Source organism: Crinia signifera, chromosome 4, assembly GCF_055691185.1.
Source record: "Crinia signifera chromosome 4, ASM5569118v1, whole genome shotgun sequence".
In the NCBI taxonomy this organism is placed as follows: Eukaryota; Metazoa; Chordata; class Amphibia; order Anura; family Myobatrachidae; genus Crinia; species Crinia signifera.
Genome location: NC_139220.1, coordinates 313,075,916 through 313,091,329, shown reverse-complemented (window position 1 = coordinate 313,091,329; position 15,414 = coordinate 313,075,916). Strand labels below are relative to the sequence as shown.

General features: G+C 34.5%; 29 non-coding genes across 29 annotated transcripts; all 29 read left to right on the top strand.

Moving 5' to 3' along the window:
* The first annotated feature begins 198 nt into the window (after positions 1–198).
* On the top strand, positions 199–270 carry TRNAW-CCA (transfer RNA tryptophan (anticodon CCA)). The gene has a single exon. It is a non-coding gene; the product is annotated as a tRNA-Trp (tRNA).
* A 449-nt stretch (positions 271–719) lies between these two features.
* Positions 720–791, top strand: TRNAW-CCA (transfer RNA tryptophan (anticodon CCA)). Its single transcript has one exon. It is a non-coding gene; the product is annotated as a tRNA-Trp (tRNA).
* A 971-nt stretch (positions 792–1,762) lies between these two features.
* TRNAW-CCA (transfer RNA tryptophan (anticodon CCA)) lies at positions 1,763–1,834 on the top strand. The gene has a single exon. It is a non-coding gene; the product is annotated as a tRNA-Trp (tRNA).
* A 450-nt stretch (positions 1,835–2,284) lies between these two features.
* Positions 2,285–2,356, top strand: TRNAR-CCU (transfer RNA arginine (anticodon CCU)). Its single transcript has one exon. It is a non-coding gene; the product is annotated as a tRNA-Arg (tRNA).
* Positions 2,357–2,805: 449 nt separating this feature from the next.
* Positions 2,806–2,877, top strand: TRNAW-CCA (transfer RNA tryptophan (anticodon CCA)). The gene has a single exon. It is a non-coding gene; the product is annotated as a tRNA-Trp (tRNA).
* A 449-nt stretch (positions 2,878–3,326) lies between these two features.
* On the top strand, positions 3,327–3,398 carry TRNAW-CCA (transfer RNA tryptophan (anticodon CCA)). Its single transcript has one exon. It is a non-coding gene; the product is annotated as a tRNA-Trp (tRNA).
* Positions 3,399–3,847: 449 nt separating this feature from the next.
* On the top strand, positions 3,848–3,919 carry TRNAW-CCA (transfer RNA tryptophan (anticodon CCA)). The gene has a single exon. It is a non-coding gene; the product is annotated as a tRNA-Trp (tRNA).
* A 449-nt stretch (positions 3,920–4,368) lies between these two features.
* On the top strand, positions 4,369–4,440 carry TRNAW-CCA (transfer RNA tryptophan (anticodon CCA)). The gene has a single exon. It is a non-coding gene; the product is annotated as a tRNA-Trp (tRNA).
* Positions 4,441–4,890: 450 nt separating this feature from the next.
* On the top strand, positions 4,891–4,962 carry TRNAR-CCU (transfer RNA arginine (anticodon CCU)). The gene has a single exon. It is a non-coding gene; the product is annotated as a tRNA-Arg (tRNA).
* Positions 4,963–5,412: 450 nt separating this feature from the next.
* Positions 5,413–5,484, top strand: TRNAW-CCA (transfer RNA tryptophan (anticodon CCA)). Its single transcript has one exon. It is a non-coding gene; the product is annotated as a tRNA-Trp (tRNA).
* A 449-nt stretch (positions 5,485–5,933) lies between these two features.
* On the top strand, positions 5,934–6,005 carry TRNAW-CCA (transfer RNA tryptophan (anticodon CCA)). The gene has a single exon. It is a non-coding gene; the product is annotated as a tRNA-Trp (tRNA).
* Positions 6,006–6,454: 449 nt separating this feature from the next.
* TRNAW-CCA (transfer RNA tryptophan (anticodon CCA)) lies at positions 6,455–6,526 on the top strand. Its single transcript has one exon. It is a non-coding gene; the product is annotated as a tRNA-Trp (tRNA).
* Positions 6,527–6,975: 449 nt separating this feature from the next.
* Positions 6,976–7,047, top strand: TRNAW-CCA (transfer RNA tryptophan (anticodon CCA)). The gene has a single exon. It is a non-coding gene; the product is annotated as a tRNA-Trp (tRNA).
* A 450-nt stretch (positions 7,048–7,497) lies between these two features.
* TRNAR-CCU (transfer RNA arginine (anticodon CCU)) lies at positions 7,498–7,569 on the top strand. The gene has a single exon. It is a non-coding gene; the product is annotated as a tRNA-Arg (tRNA).
* A 450-nt stretch (positions 7,570–8,019) lies between these two features.
* TRNAW-CCA (transfer RNA tryptophan (anticodon CCA)) lies at positions 8,020–8,091 on the top strand. Its single transcript has one exon. It is a non-coding gene; the product is annotated as a tRNA-Trp (tRNA).
* A 449-nt stretch (positions 8,092–8,540) lies between these two features.
* TRNAW-CCA (transfer RNA tryptophan (anticodon CCA)) lies at positions 8,541–8,612 on the top strand. The gene has a single exon. It is a non-coding gene; the product is annotated as a tRNA-Trp (tRNA).
* A 450-nt stretch (positions 8,613–9,062) lies between these two features.
* On the top strand, positions 9,063–9,134 carry TRNAW-CCA (transfer RNA tryptophan (anticodon CCA)). Its single transcript has one exon. It is a non-coding gene; the product is annotated as a tRNA-Trp (tRNA).
* A 450-nt stretch (positions 9,135–9,584) lies between these two features.
* TRNAW-CCA (transfer RNA tryptophan (anticodon CCA)) lies at positions 9,585–9,656 on the top strand. The gene has a single exon. It is a non-coding gene; the product is annotated as a tRNA-Trp (tRNA).
* A 449-nt stretch (positions 9,657–10,105) lies between these two features.
* TRNAW-CCA (transfer RNA tryptophan (anticodon CCA)) lies at positions 10,106–10,177 on the top strand. The gene has a single exon. It is a non-coding gene; the product is annotated as a tRNA-Trp (tRNA).
* A 450-nt stretch (positions 10,178–10,627) lies between these two features.
* On the top strand, positions 10,628–10,699 carry TRNAW-CCA (transfer RNA tryptophan (anticodon CCA)). The gene has a single exon. It is a non-coding gene; the product is annotated as a tRNA-Trp (tRNA).
* Positions 10,700–11,148: 449 nt separating this feature from the next.
* TRNAW-CCA (transfer RNA tryptophan (anticodon CCA)) lies at positions 11,149–11,220 on the top strand. The gene has a single exon. It is a non-coding gene; the product is annotated as a tRNA-Trp (tRNA).
* Positions 11,221–11,669: 449 nt separating this feature from the next.
* On the top strand, positions 11,670–11,741 carry TRNAW-CCA (transfer RNA tryptophan (anticodon CCA)). Its single transcript has one exon. It is a non-coding gene; the product is annotated as a tRNA-Trp (tRNA).
* Positions 11,742–12,190: 449 nt separating this feature from the next.
* TRNAW-CCA (transfer RNA tryptophan (anticodon CCA)) lies at positions 12,191–12,262 on the top strand. Its single transcript has one exon. It is a non-coding gene; the product is annotated as a tRNA-Trp (tRNA).
* A 449-nt stretch (positions 12,263–12,711) lies between these two features.
* Positions 12,712–12,783, top strand: TRNAW-CCA (transfer RNA tryptophan (anticodon CCA)). The gene has a single exon. It is a non-coding gene; the product is annotated as a tRNA-Trp (tRNA).
* Positions 12,784–13,232: 449 nt separating this feature from the next.
* On the top strand, positions 13,233–13,304 carry TRNAW-CCA (transfer RNA tryptophan (anticodon CCA)). Its single transcript has one exon. It is a non-coding gene; the product is annotated as a tRNA-Trp (tRNA).
* A 449-nt stretch (positions 13,305–13,753) lies between these two features.
* On the top strand, positions 13,754–13,825 carry TRNAW-CCA (transfer RNA tryptophan (anticodon CCA)). Its single transcript has one exon. It is a non-coding gene; the product is annotated as a tRNA-Trp (tRNA).
* Positions 13,826–14,274: 449 nt separating this feature from the next.
* Positions 14,275–14,346, top strand: TRNAW-CCA (transfer RNA tryptophan (anticodon CCA)). The gene has a single exon. It is a non-coding gene; the product is annotated as a tRNA-Trp (tRNA).
* A 449-nt stretch (positions 14,347–14,795) lies between these two features.
* Positions 14,796–14,867, top strand: TRNAW-CCA (transfer RNA tryptophan (anticodon CCA)). The gene has a single exon. It is a non-coding gene; the product is annotated as a tRNA-Trp (tRNA).
* A 450-nt stretch (positions 14,868–15,317) lies between these two features.
* Positions 15,318–15,389, top strand: TRNAW-CCA (transfer RNA tryptophan (anticodon CCA)). Its single transcript has one exon. It is a non-coding gene; the product is annotated as a tRNA-Trp (tRNA).
* The last annotated feature ends 25 nt before the right edge of the window (positions 15,390–15,414 follow it).

The following is a 15,414-nucleotide window of genomic DNA, read 5'->3' as shown; positions in this document are numbered from 1 at the left end:
TTTTAAATTGAACTGACCTTTATTGTTAAGAATAATGACTTTGCACTTAAGCACGACCACCAGGCATATTCCTTGGTTATTTAATCAAGGATGTAAGCTTGTTTACTCACAAATTATTTATTTCACAAATTAGTATATGATGACAGTATATGGGTGATCTAAATCACCCGAATCAGTGAATTACAGATGTCTAAAGAAGACCTCGTGGCGCAACGGTAGCGCGTCTGACTCCAGATCAGAAGGTTGCGTGTTCAAATCACGTCGGGGTCAAGTGTCATTTTGAAAGTGAAATGTACTAAACGGAATTCTTTAAGAGAAACTAATCACCATGGTTCTCATCTAAATTTCTGCAATGTGATTACTGTTTTTATGGATATCTATATCATCTGCAGTTGCAAATAAGTCTCAAAATTCTGCTAATTTCTTATAATTGTCATGCAAACATAATCCATTTCATTGGAATTGTCCATATCTTGACTTTAAAGTATACTCTTATTATTTTCTTTCTGGCGCTATGACTGTTTTAAATTGAACGGACCTTTTTTGTTAAGAATAATGACTTTGCACTTAAGCACGACCACCAGACATATTCCTTGGTTATTAAATCAAGGATGTAAGCTTGTTTACTCACAAATTATTTATTTCACAAATTAGTATATGATGACAGTATATGGGTGATCTAAATCACCCGAATCAGTGAATTACAGATGTCTAAAGAAGACCTCGTGGCGCATCGGTAGCGCGTCTGACTCCAGATCAGAAGGTTGCGTGTTCAAATCACGTCGGGGTCAATTGTCATTTTGAAAGTGAAATGTACTAAACGGAATTCTTTAAGAGAAACTAATTACCATGGTTCTCATCTAAATTTCTGCAATGTGATTACTGTTTATATGGATACCTATATCATCTGCAGTTGCAACAAAGACTCAAAATTCTGCTAATTTCTTATAATTGTCATGCAAACATAATCCATTTCATTGGAATTGTCCATATCTTGACTTTGAAGTATATTCTTATTATTTTCTTTCTGGCGCTATGATTGTTTTAAATTGAACTGACCTTTTTTGTTAAGAATAATGACTTTGCACTTAAGCACGACCACCAGGCATATTCCTTGGTTATTAAATCAAGGATGTAAGCTTGTTTTCTCACAAATTATTTATTTCACAAATTAGTATACGCAGACAGTATATGGGTGATCTAAATCTCCCGAATCAATGAATTATAGTTGCTCTAAAGAAGACCTTGTGGCGCAACGGTAGCGCGTCTGACTCTTGATCAGAAGTTTGCTTGTTCAAATCACGTCGGGGTCAATTGTCATTTTGAAAGTGAAATGTACTAAATGGAATTCTATAAGAGAAACTAATCACCATGGTTCTCATCTAAATTTCTGCAATGTGATTACTGTTTATATGGATACCTATATCATCTGCAGTTGCAAATAAGTCTCAAAATTCTGCTAATTTCTTATAATTGTCATGCAAACATAATCCATTTCATTGGAATTGTCCATATCTTGACTTTGAAGTATACTCTTATTATTTTCTTTCTGGCGCTATGACTGTTTTAAATTGAACGGACCTTTTTTGTTAAGAATAATGACTTTGCACTTAAGCACGACCACCCGACATATTCCTTGGTTATTAAATCAAGGATGTAAGCTTGTTTACTCACAAATTATTTATTTCACAAATTAGTATATGATGACAGTATATGGGTGATCTAAATCACCCGAATCAGTGAATTACAGATGTCTAAAGAAGACCTCGTGGCGCAACGGTAGCGCGTCTGACTCCAGATCAGAAGGTTGCGTGTTCAAATCATGTCGGGGTCAATTGTCATTTTGAAAGTGAAATGTACTAAACGGAATTCTTTAAGAGAAACTAATCACCATGGTTCTCATCTAAATTTCTGCAATGTGATTACTGTTTATATGGATACCTATATCATCTGCAGTTGCAAATAAGTCTCAAAATTCTGCTAATTTCTTATAATTGTCATGCAAACATAATCCATTTCATTGGAATTGTCCATATCTTGACTTTGAAGTATACTCTTATTATTTTCTTTCTGGCGCTATGACTGTTTTAAATTGAACGGACCTTTTTTGTTAAGAATAATGACTTTGCACTTAAGCACGACCACCCGACATATTCCTTGGTTATTAAATCAAGGATGTAAGCTTGTTTACTCACAAATTATTTATTTCACAAATTAGTATACACAGACAGTATATGGGTGATCTAAATCTCCCGAATCAATGAATTATAGTTGCTCTAAAGAAGACCTTGTGGCGCAACGGTAGCGCGTCTGACTCCTGATCAGAAGTTTGCTTGTTCAAATCACGTCGGGGTCAATTGTCATTTTGAAAGTGAAATGTACTAAATGGAATTCTATAAGAGAAACTAATCACCATGGTTCTCATCTAAATTTCTGCAATGTGATTACTGTTTATATGGATACCTATATCATCTGCAGTTGCAAATAAGTCTCAAAATTCTGCTAATTTCTTATAATTGTCATGCAAACATAATCCATTTCATTGGAATTGTCCATATCTTGACTTTGAAGTATACTCTTATTATTTTCTTTCTGGCGCTATGACTGTTTTAAATTGAACTGACCTTTTTTGTTAAGAATAATGACTTTGCACTTAAGCACGACCACCAGGCATATTCCTTGGTTATTAAATCAAGGATGTAAGCTTGTTTACTCACAAATTATTTATTTCACAAATTAGTATATGATGACAGTATATGGGTGATCTAAATCACCCGAATCAGTGAATTACAGATGTCTAAAGAAGACCTCGTGGCGCAACGGTAGCGCGTCTGACTCCAGATCAGAAGGATGCGTGTTCAAATCACGTCGGGGTCAATTGTCATTTTGAAAGTGAAATGTACTAAACGGAATTCTTTAAGAGAAACTAATCACCATGGTTCTCATCTAAATTTCTGCAATGTGATTACTGTTTATATGGATACCTATATCATCTGCAGTTGCAAATAAGTCTCAAAATTCTGCTAATTTCTTATAATTGTCATGCAAACATAATCCATTTCATTGGAATTGTCCATATCTTGACTTTGAAGTATACTCTTATTATTTTCTTTCTGGCGCTATGACTGTTTTAAATTGAACGGACCTTTTTTGTTAAGAATAATGACTTTGCACTTAAGCACGACCACCAGGCATATTCCTTGGTTATTAAATCAAGGATGTAAGCTTGTTTACTCACAAATTATTTATTTCACAAATTAGTATATGATGACAGTATATGGGTGATCTAAATCACCCGAATCAGTGAATTACAGATGTCTAAAGAAGACCTCGTGGCGCAAAGGTAGCGCGTCTGACTCCAGATCAGAAGGTTGCGTGTTCAAATCACGTCGGGGTCAATTGTCATTTTGAAAGTGAAATGTACTAAACGGAATTCTTTAAGAGAAACTAATTACCATGGTTCTCATCTAAATTTCTGCAATGTGATTACTGTTTATATGGATACCTATATCATCTGCAGTTGCAACAAAGACTCAAAATTCTGCTAATTTCTTATAATTGTCATGCAAACATAATCCATTTCATTGGAATTGTCCATATCTTGACTTTGAAGTATACTCTTATTATTTTCTTTCTGGCGCTATGACTGTTTTAAATTGAACGGACCTTTTTTGTTAAGAATAATGACTTTGCACTTAAGCACGACCACCAGGCATATTCCTTGGTTATTAAATCAAGGATGTAAGCTTGTTTACTCACAAATTATTTATTTCACAAATTAGTATATGATGACAGTATATGGGTGATCTAAATCACCCGAATCAGTGAATTACAGATGTCTAAAGAAGACCTCGTGGCGCAACGGTAGCGCGTCTGACTCCAGATCAGAAGGTTGCGTGTTCAAATCACGTCGGGGTCAATTGTCATTTTGAAAGTGAAATGTACTAAACGGAATTCTTTAAGAGAAACTAATTACCATGGTTCTCATCTAAATTTCTGCAATGTGATTACTGTTTATATGGATACCTATATCATCTGCAGTTGCAACAAAGACTCAAAATTCTGCTAATTTCTTATAATTGTCATGCAAACATAATCCATTTCATTGGAATTGTCCATATCTTGACTTTGAAGTATACTCTTATTATTTTCTTTCTGGCGCTATGACTGTTTTAAATTGAACTGACCTTTTTTGTTAAGAATAATGACTTTGCACTTAAGCACGACCACCAGGCATATTCCTTGGTTATTAAATCAAGGATGTAAGCTTGTTTACTCACAAATTATTTATTTCACAAATTAGTATATGATGACAGTATATGGGTGATCTAAATCACCCGAATCAGTGAATTACAGATGTCTAAAGAAGACCTCGTGGCGCAACGGTAGCGCGTCTGACTCCAGATCAGAAGTTTGCGTGTTCAAATCATGTCGGGGTCAATTGTCATTTTGAAAGTGAAATGTACTAAACGGAATTCTTTAAGAGAAACTAATCACCATGGTTCTCATCTAAATTTCTGCAATGTGATTACTGTTTATATGGATACCTATATCATCTGCAGTTGCAAATAAGTCTCAAAATTCTGCTAATTTCTTATAATTGTCATGCAAACATAATCCATTTCATTGGAATTGTCCATATCTTGACTTTGAAGTATACTCTTATTATTTTCTTTCTGGCGCTATGACTGTTTTAAATTGAACGGACCTTTTTTGTTAAGAATAATGACTTTGCACTTAAGCACGACCACCAGACATATTCCTTGGTTATTAAATCAAGGATGTAAGCTTGTTTACTCACAAATTATTTATTTCACAAATTAGTATACGCAGACAGTATATGGGTGATCTAAATCTCCCGAATCAATGAATTATAGTTGCTCTAAAGAAGACCTTGTGGCGCAACGGTAGCGCGTCTGACTCCTGATCAGAAGTTTGCTTGTTCAAATCACGTCAGGGTCAATTGTCATTTTAAAAGTGAAATGTACTAAATGGAATTCTATAAGAGAAACTAATCACCATGGTTCTCATCTAAATTTCTGCAATGTGATTACTGTTTATATGGATACCTATATCATCTGCAGTTGCAAATAAGTCTCAAAATTCTGCTAATTTCTTATAATTGTCATGCAAACATAATCCATTTCATTGGAATTGTCCATATCTTGACTTTGAAGTATACTCTTATTATTTTCTTTCTGGCGCTATGACTGTTTTAAATTGAACTGACCTTTTTTGTTAAGAATAATGACTTTGCACTTAAGCACGACCACCAGGCATATTCCTTGGTTATTAAATCAAGGATGTAAGCTTGTTTTCTCACAAATTATTTATTTCACAAATTAGTATATGCAGACAGTATATGGGTGATCTAAATCTCCCGAATCAATGAATTATAGTTGCTCTAAAGAAGACCTCGTGGCGCAACGGTAGCGCGTCTGACTCCAGATCAGAAGGTTGCGTGTTCAAATCACGTCGGGGTCAATTGTCATTTTGAAAGTGAAATGTACTAAACGGAATTCTTTAAGAGAAACTAATTACCATGGTTCTCATCTAAATTTCTGCAATGTGATTACTGTTTATATGGATACCTATATCATCTGCAGTTGCAACAAAGACTCAAAATTCTGCTAATTTCTTATAATTGTCATGCAAACATAATCCATTTCATTGGAATTGTCCATATCTTGACTTTGAAGTATACTCTTATTATTTTCTTTCTGGCGCTATGACTGTTTTAAATTGAACGGACCTTTTTTGTTAAGAATAATGACTTTGCACTTAAGCACGACCACCAGGCATATTCCTTGGTTATTAAATCAAGGATGTAAGCTTGTTTACTCACAAATTATTTATTTCACAAATTAGTATATGATGACAGTATATGGGTGATCTAAATCACCCGAATCAGTGAATTACAGATGTCTAAAGAAGACCTCGTGGCGCAACGGTAGCGCGTCTGACTCCAGATCAGAAGGATGCGTGTTCAAATCGCGTCGGGGTCAATTGTCATTTTGAAAGTGAAATGTACTAAACGGAATTCTTTAAGAGAAACTAATCACCATGGTTCTCATCTAAATTTCTGCAATGTGATTACTGTTTATATGGATACCTATATCATCTGCAGTTGCAAATAAGTCTCAAAATTCTGCTAATTTCTTATAATTGTCATGCAAACATAATCCATTTCATTGGAATTGTCCATATCTTGACTTTGAAGTATACTCTTATTATTTTCTTTCTGGCGCTATGACTGTTTTAAATTGAACGGACCTTTTTTGTTAAGAATAATGACTTTGCACTTAAGCACGACCACCAGGCATATTCCTTGGTTATTAAATCAAGGATGTAAGCTTGTTTACTCACAAATTATTTATTTCACAAATTAGTATATGATGACAGTATATGGGTGATCTAAATCACCCGAATCAGTGAATTACAGATGTCTAAAGAAGACCTCGTGGCGCAACGGTAGCGCGTCTGACTCCAGATCAGAAGGATGCGTGTTCAAATCACGTCGGGGTCAATTGTCATTTTGAAAGTGAAATGTACTAAACGGAATTCTTTAAGAGAAACTAATCACCATGGTTCTCATCTAAATTTCTGCAATGTGATTACTGTTTATATGGATACCTATATCATCTGCAGTTGCAAATAAGTCTCAAAATTCTGCTAATTTCTTATAATTGTCATGCAAACATAATCCATTTCATTGGAATTGTCCATATCTTGACTTTGAAGTATACTCTTATTATTTTCTTTCTGGCGCTATGACTGTTTTAAATTGAACGGACCTTTTTTGTTAAGAATAATGACTTTGCACTTAAGCACGACCACCAGGCATATTCCTTGGTTATTAAATCAAGGATGTAAGCTTGTTTACTCACAAATTATTTATTTCACAAATTAGTATATGATGACAGTATATTGGTGATCTAAATCACCCGAATCAGTGAATTACAGATGTCTAAAGAAGACCTCGTGGCGCAAAGGTAGCGCGTCTGACTCCAGATCAGAAGGTTGCGTGTTCAAATCACGTCGGGGTCAATTGTCATTTTGAAAGTGAAATGTACTAAACGGAATTCTTTAAGAGAAACTAATTACCATGGTTCTCATCTAAATTTCTGCAATGTGATTACTGTTTATATGGATACCTATATCATCTGCAGTTGCAACAAAGACTCAAAATTCTGCTAATTTCTTATAATTGTCATGCAAACATAATCCATTTCATTGGAATTGTCCATATCTTGACTTTGAAGTATATTCTTATTATTTTCTTTCTGGCGCTATGATTGTTTTAAATTGAACTGACCTTTTTTGTTAAGAATAATGACTTTGCACTTAAGCACGACCACCAGGCATATTCCTTGGTTATTAAATCAAGGATGTAAGCTTGTTTTCTCACAAATTATTTATTTCACAAATTAGTATACGCAGACAGTATATGGGTGATCTAAATCTCCTGAATCAATGAATTATAGTTGCTCTAAAGAAGACCTTGTGGCGCAACGGTAGCGCGTCTGACTCCTGATCAGAAGTTTGCTTGTTCAAATCACGTCGGGGTCAATTGTCATTTTGAAAGTGAAATGTACTAAATGGAATTCTATAAGAGAAACTAATCACCATGGTTCTCATCTAAATTTCTGCAATGTGATTACTGTTTATATGGATACCTATATCATCTGCAGTTGCAAATAAGTCTCAAAATTCTGCTAATTTCTTATAATTGTCATGCAAACATAATCCATTTCATTGGAATTGTCCATATCTTGACTTTGAAGTATACTCTTATTATTTTCTTTCTGGCGCTATGACTGTTTTAAATTGAACTGACCTTTTTTGTTAAGAATAATGACTTTGCACTTAAGCACGACCACCAGGCATATTCCTTGGTTATTAAATCAAGGATGTAAGCTTGTTTTCTCACAAATTATTTATTTCACAAATTAGTATATGCAGACAGTATATGGGTGATCTAAATCTCCCGAATCAATGAATTATAGTTGCTCTAAAGAAGACCTCATGGCGCAACGGTAGCGCGTCTGACTCCAGATTAGAAGGTTGCGTGTTCAAATCACGTCGGGGTCAATTGTCATTTTGAAAGTGAAATGTACTAAACGGAATTCTTTAAGAGAAACTAATTACCATGTTTCTCATCTAAATTTCTGCAATGTGATTACTGTTTATATGGATACCTATATCATCTGCAGTTGCAACAAAGACTCAAAATTCTGCTAATTTCTTATAATTGTCATGCAAACATAATCCATTTCATTGGAATTGTCCATATCTTGACTTTGAAGTATACTCTTATTATTTTCTTTCTGGCGCTATGACTGTTTTAAATTGAACTGACCTTTTTTGTTAAGAATAATGACTTTGCACTTAAGCACGACCACCAGGCATATTCCTTGGTTATTAAATCAAGGATGTAAGCTTGTTTACTCACAAATTATTTATTTCACAAATTAGTATATGATGACAGTATATGGGTGATCTAAATCACCCGAATCAGTGAATTACAGATGTCTAAAGAAGACCTCGTGGCGCAACGGTAGCGCGTCTGACTCCAGATCAGAAGGATGCGTGTTCAAATCACGTCGGGGTCAATTGTCATTTTGAAAGTGAAATGTACTAAACGGAATTCTTTAAGAGAAACTAATCACCATGGTTCTCATCTAAATTTCTGCAATGTGATTACTGTTTATATGGATACCTATATCATCTGCAGTTGCAAATAAGTCTCAAAATTCTGCTAATTTCTTATAATTGTCATGCAAACATAATCCATTTCATTGGAATTGTCCATATCTTGACTTTGAAGTATACTCTTATTATTTTCTTTCTGGCGCTATGACTGTTTTAAATTGAACGGACCTTTTTTGTTAAGAATAATGACTTTGCACTTAAGCACGACCACCAGGCATATTCCTTGGTTATTAAATCAAGGATGTAAGCTTGTTTACTCACAAATTATTTATTTCACAAATTAGTATATGATGACAGTATATGGGTGATCTAAATCTCCCGAATCAATGAATTATAGTTGCTCTAAAGAAGACCTCATGGCGCAACGGTAGCGCGTCTGACTCCAGATTAGAAGGTTGCGTGTTCAAATCACGTCGGGGTCAATTGTCATTTTGAAAGTGAAATGTACTAAACGGAATTCTTTAAGAGAAACTAATTACCATGTTTCTCATCTAAATTTCTGCAATGTGATTACTGTTTATATGGATACCTATATCATCTGCAGTTGCAACAAAGACTCAAAATTCTGCTAATTTCTTATAATTGTCATGCAAACATAATCCATTTCATTGGAATTGTCCATATCTTGACTTTGAAGTATACTCTTATTATTTTCTTTCTGGCGCTATGACTGTTTTAAATTGAACTGACCTTTTTTGTTAAGAATAATGACTTTGCACTTAAGCACGACCACCAGGCATATTCCTTGGTTATTAAATCAAGGATGTAAGCTTGTTTTCTCACAAATTATTTATTTCACAAATTAGTATATGCAGACAGTATATGGGTGATCTAAATCTCCCGAATCAATGAATTATAGTTGCTCTAAAGAAGACCTCATGGCGCAACGGTAGCGCGTCTGACTCCAGATTAGAAGGTTGCGTGTTCAAATCACGTCGGGGTCAATTGTCATTTTGAAAGTGAAATGTACTAAACGGAATTCTTTAAGAGAAACTAATTACCATGTTTCTCATCTAAATTTCTGCAATGTGATTACTGTTTATATGGATACCTATATCATCTGCAGTTGCAACAAAGACTCAAAATTCTGCTAATTTCTTATAATTGTCATGCAAACATAATCCATTTCATTGGAATTGTCCATATCTTGACTTTGAAGTATACTCTTATTATTTTCTTTCTGGCGCTATGACTGTTTTAAATTGAACTGACCTTTTTTGTTAAGAATAATGACTTTGCACTTAAGCACGACCACCAGGCATATTCCTTGGTTATTAAATCAAGGATGTAAGCTTGTTTACTCACAAATTATTTATTTCACAAATTAGTATATGATGACAGTATATGGGTGATCTAAATCACCCGAATCAGTGAATTACAGATGTCTAAAGAAGACCTCGTGGCGCAACGGTAGCGCGTCTGACTCCAGATCAGAAGGATGCGTGTTCAAATCACGTCGGGGTCAATTGTCATTTTGAAAGTGAAATGTACTAAACGGAATTCTTTAAGAGAAACTAATCACCATGGTTCTCATCTAAATTTCTGCAATGTGATTACTGTTTATATGGATACCTATATCATCTGCAGTTGCAAATAAGTCTCAAAATTCTGCTAATTTCTTATAATTGTCATGCAAACATAATCCATTTCATTGGAATTGTCCATATCTTGACTTTGAAGTATACTCTTATTATTTTCTTTCTGGCGCTATGACTGTTTTAAATTGAACGGACCTTTTTTGTTAAGAATAATGACTTTGCACTTAAGCACGACCACCAGGCATATTCCTTGGTTATTAAATCAAGGATGTAAGCTTGTTTTCTCACAAATTATTTATTTCACAAATTAGTATATGCAGACAGTATATGGGTGATCTAAATCTCCCGAATCAATGAATTATAGTTGCTCTAAAGAAGACCTCATGGCGCAACGGTAGCGCGTCTGACTCCAGATTAGAAGGTTGCGTGTTCAAATCACGTCGGGGTCAATTGTCATTTTGAAAGTGAAATGTACTAAACGGAATTCTTTAAGAGAAACTAATTACCATGTTTCTCATCTAAATTTCTGCAATGTGATTACTGTTTATATGGATACCTATATCATCTGCAGTTGCAACAAAGACTCAAAATTCTGCTAATTTCTTATAATTGTCATGCAAACATAATCCATTTCATTGGAATTGTCCATATCTTGACTTTGAAGTATACTCTTATTATTTTCTTTCTGGCGCTATGACTGTTTTAAATTGAACTGACCTTTTTTGTTAAGAATAATGACTTTGCACTTAAGCACGACCACCAGGCATATTCCTTGGTTATTAAATCAAGGATGTAAGCTTGTTTACTCACAAATTATTTATTTCACAAATTAGTATATGATGACAGTATATGGGTGATCTAAATCACCCGAATCAGTGAATTACAGATGTCTAAAGAAGACCTCGTGGCGCAACGGTAGCGCGTCTGACTCCAGATCAGAAGGATGCGTGTTCAAATCACGTCGGGGTCAATTGTCATTTTGAAAGTGAAATGTACTAAACGGAATTCTTTAAGAGAAACTAATCACCATGGTTCTCATCTAAATTTCTGCAATGTGATTACTGTTTATATGGATACCTATATCATCTGCAGTTGCAAATAAGTCTCAAAATTCTGCTAATTTCTTATAATTGTCATGCAAACATAATCCATTTCATTGGAATTGTCCATATCTTGACTTTGAAGTATACTCTTATTATTTTCTTTCTGGCGCTATGACTGTTTTAAATTGAACGGACCTTTTTTGTTAAGAATAATGACTTTGCACTTAAGCACGACCACCAGGCATATTCCTTGGTTATTAAATCAAGGATGTAAGCTTGTTTACTCACAAATTATTTATTTCACAAATTAGTATATGATGACAGTATATGGGTGATCTAAATCACCCGAATCAGTGAATTACAGATGTCTAAAGAAGACCTCGTGGCGCAAAGGTAGCGCGTCTGACTCCAGATCAGAAGGTTGCGTGTTCAAATCACGTCGGGGTCAATTGTCATTTTGAAAGTGAAATGTACTAAACGGAATTCTTTAAGAGAAACTAATTACCATGGTTCTCATCTAAATTTCTGCAATGTGATTACTGTTTATATGGATACCTATATCATCTGCAGTTGCAACAAAGACTCAAAATTCTGCTAATTTCTTATAATTGTCATGCAAACATAATCCATTTCATTGGAATTGTCCATATCTTGACTTTGAAGTATACTCTTATTATTTTCTTTCTGGCGCTATGACTGTTTTAAATTGAACGGACCTTTTTTGTTAAGAATAATGACTTTGCACTTAAGCACGACCACCAGGCATATTCCTTGGTTATTAAATCAAGGATGTAAGCTTGTTTACTCACAAATTATTTATTTCACAAATTAGTATATGATGACAGTATATGGGTGATCTAAATCACCCGAATCAGTGAATTACAGATGTCTAAAGAAGACCTCGTGGCGCAACGGTAGCGCGTCTGACTCCAGATCAGAAGGTTGCGTGTTCAAATCACGTTGGGGTCAATTGTCATTTTGAAAGTGAAATGTACTAAACGGAATTCTTTAAGAGAAACTAATTACCATGGTTCTCATCTAAATTTCTGCAATGTGATTACTGTTTATATGGATACCTATATCATCTGCAGTTGCAACAAAGACTCAAAATTCTGCTAATTTCTTATAATTGTCATGCAAACATAATCCATTTCATTGGAATTGTCCATATCTTGACTTTGAAGTATACTCTTATTATTTTCTTTCTGGCGCTATGACTGTTTTAAATTGAACTGACCTTTTTTGTTAAGAATAATGACTTTGCACTTAAGCACGACCACCAGGCATATTCCTTGGTTATTAAATCAAGGATGTAAGCTTGTTTACTCACAAATTATTTATTTCACAAATTAGTATATGATGACAGTATATGGGTGATCTAAATCACCTGAATCAGTGAATTACAGATGTCTAAATAAGACCTCGTGGCGCAACGGTAGCGCGTCTGACTCCAGATCAGAAGGTTGCGTGTTCAAATCACGTCGGGGTCAATTGTCATTTTGAAAGTGAAATGTACTAAACGGAATTCTTTAAGAGAAACTAATCACCATGGTTCTCATCTAAATTTCTGCAATGTGATTACTGTTTATATGGATACCTATATCATCTGCAGTTGCAAATAAGTCTCAAAATTCTGCTAATTTCTTATAATTGTCATGCAAACATAATCCATTTCATTGGAATTGTCCATATCTTGACTTTGAAGTATACTCTTATTATTTTCTTTCTGGCGCTATGACTGTTTTAAATTGAACGGACCTTTTTTGTTAAGAATAATGACTTTGCACTTAAGCACGACCACCAGGCATATTCCTTGGTTATTAAATCAAGGATGTAAGCTTGTTTACTCACAAATTATTTATTTCACAAATTAGTATATGATGACAGTATATGGGTGATCTAAATCACCCGAATCAGTGAATTACAGATGTCTAAAGAACACCTCGTGGCGCAAAGGTAGCGCGTCTGACTCCAGATCAGAAGGTTGCGTGTTCAAATCACGTCGTGGTCAATTGTCATTTTGAAAGTGAAATGTACTAAACGGAATTCTTTAAGAGAAACTAATTACCATGGTTCTCATCTAAATTTCTGCAATGTGATTACTGTTTATATGGATACCTATATCATCTGCAGTTGCAACAAAGACTCAAAATTCTGCTAATTTCTTATAATTGTCATGCAAACATAATCCATTTCATTGGAATTGTCCATATCTTGACTTTGAAGTATACTCTTATTATTTTCTTTCTGGCGCTATGACTGTTTTAAATTGAACGGACCTTTTTTGTTAAGAATAATGACTTTGCATTTAAGCACGACCACCAGGCATATTCCTTGGTTATTAAATCAAGGATGTAAGCTTGTTTACTCACAAATTATTTATTTCACAAATTAGTATATGATGACAGTATATGGGTGATCTAAATCACCCGAATCAGTGAATTACAGATGTCTAAAGAAGACCTCGTGGCGCAACGGTAGCGCGTCTGACTCCAGATCAGAAGGTTGCGTGTTCAAATCACGTCGGGGTCAATTGTCATTTTGAAAGTGAAATGTACTAAACGGAATTCTTTAAGAGAAACTAATTACCATGGTTCTCATCTAAATTTCTGCAATGTGATTACTGTTTATATGGATACCTATATCATCTGCAGTTGCAACAAAGACTCAAAATTCTGCTAATTTCTTATAATTGTCATGCAAACATAATCCATTTCATTGGAATTGTCCATATCTTGACTTTGAAGTATACTCTTATTATTTTCTTTCTGGCGCTATGACTGTTTTAAATTGAACTGACCTTTTTTGTTAAGAATAATGACTTTGCACTTAAGCACGACCACCAGGCATATTCCTTGGTTATTAAATCAAGGATGTAAGCTTGTTTACTCACAAATTATTTATTTCACAAATTAGTATATGATGACAGTATATGGGTGATCTAAATCACCCGAATCAGTGAATTACAGATGTCTAAATAAGACCTCGTGGCGCAACGGTAGCGCGTCTGACTCCAGATCAGAAGGTTGCGTGTTCAAATCACGTCGGGGTCAATTGTCATTTTGAAAGTGAAATGTACTAAACGGAATTCTTTAAGAGAAACTAATCACCATGGTTCTCATCTAAATTTCTGCAATGTGATTACTGTTTATATGGATACCTATATCATCTGCAGTTGCAAATAAGTCTCAAAATTCTGCTAATTTCTTATAATTGTCATGCAAACATAATCCATTTCATTGGAATTGTCCATATCTTGACTTTGAAGTATACTCTTATTATTTTCTTTCTGGCGCTATGACTGTTTTAAATTGAACGGACCTTTTTTGTTAAGAATAATGACTTTGCACTTAAGCACGACCACCAGGCATATTCCTTGGTTATTAAATCAAGGATGTAAGCTTGTTTACTCACAAATTATTTATTTCACAAATTAGTATATGATGACAGTATATGGGTGATCTAAATCACCCGAATCAGTGAATAACAGATGTCTAAAGAAGACCTCGTGGCGCAACGGTAGCGCGTCTGACTCCAGATCAGAAGGTTGCGTGTTCAAATCACGTCGCGGTCAATTGTCATTTTGAAAGTGAAATGTACTAAACGGAATTCTTTAAGAGAAACTAATTACCATGGTTCTCATCTAAATTTCTGCAATGTGATTACTGTTTATATGGATACCTATATCATCTGCAGTTGCAAATAAGTCTCAAAATTCTGCTAATTTCTTATAATTGTCATGCAGACATAATCCATTTCATTGGAATTGTCCATATCTTGACTTTGAAGTATACTCTTATTATTTTCTTTCTGGTGCTATGACTGTTTTAAATTGAACTGACCTTTTTTGTTAAGAATAATGACTTTGCACTTAAGCACGACCACCAGGCATATTCCTTGGTTATTAAATCAAGGATGTAAGCTTGTTTTCTCACAAATTATTTATTTCACAAATTAGTATATGCAGACAGTATATGGGTGATCTAAATCTCCCGAATCAATGAATTATAGTTGCTCTAAAGAAGACCTTGTGGCGCAACGGTAGCGCGTCTGACTCCAGATCAGAAGGTTGCGTGTTCAAATCACGTCGCGATCAATTGTCATTTTGAAAGTGAAATGTA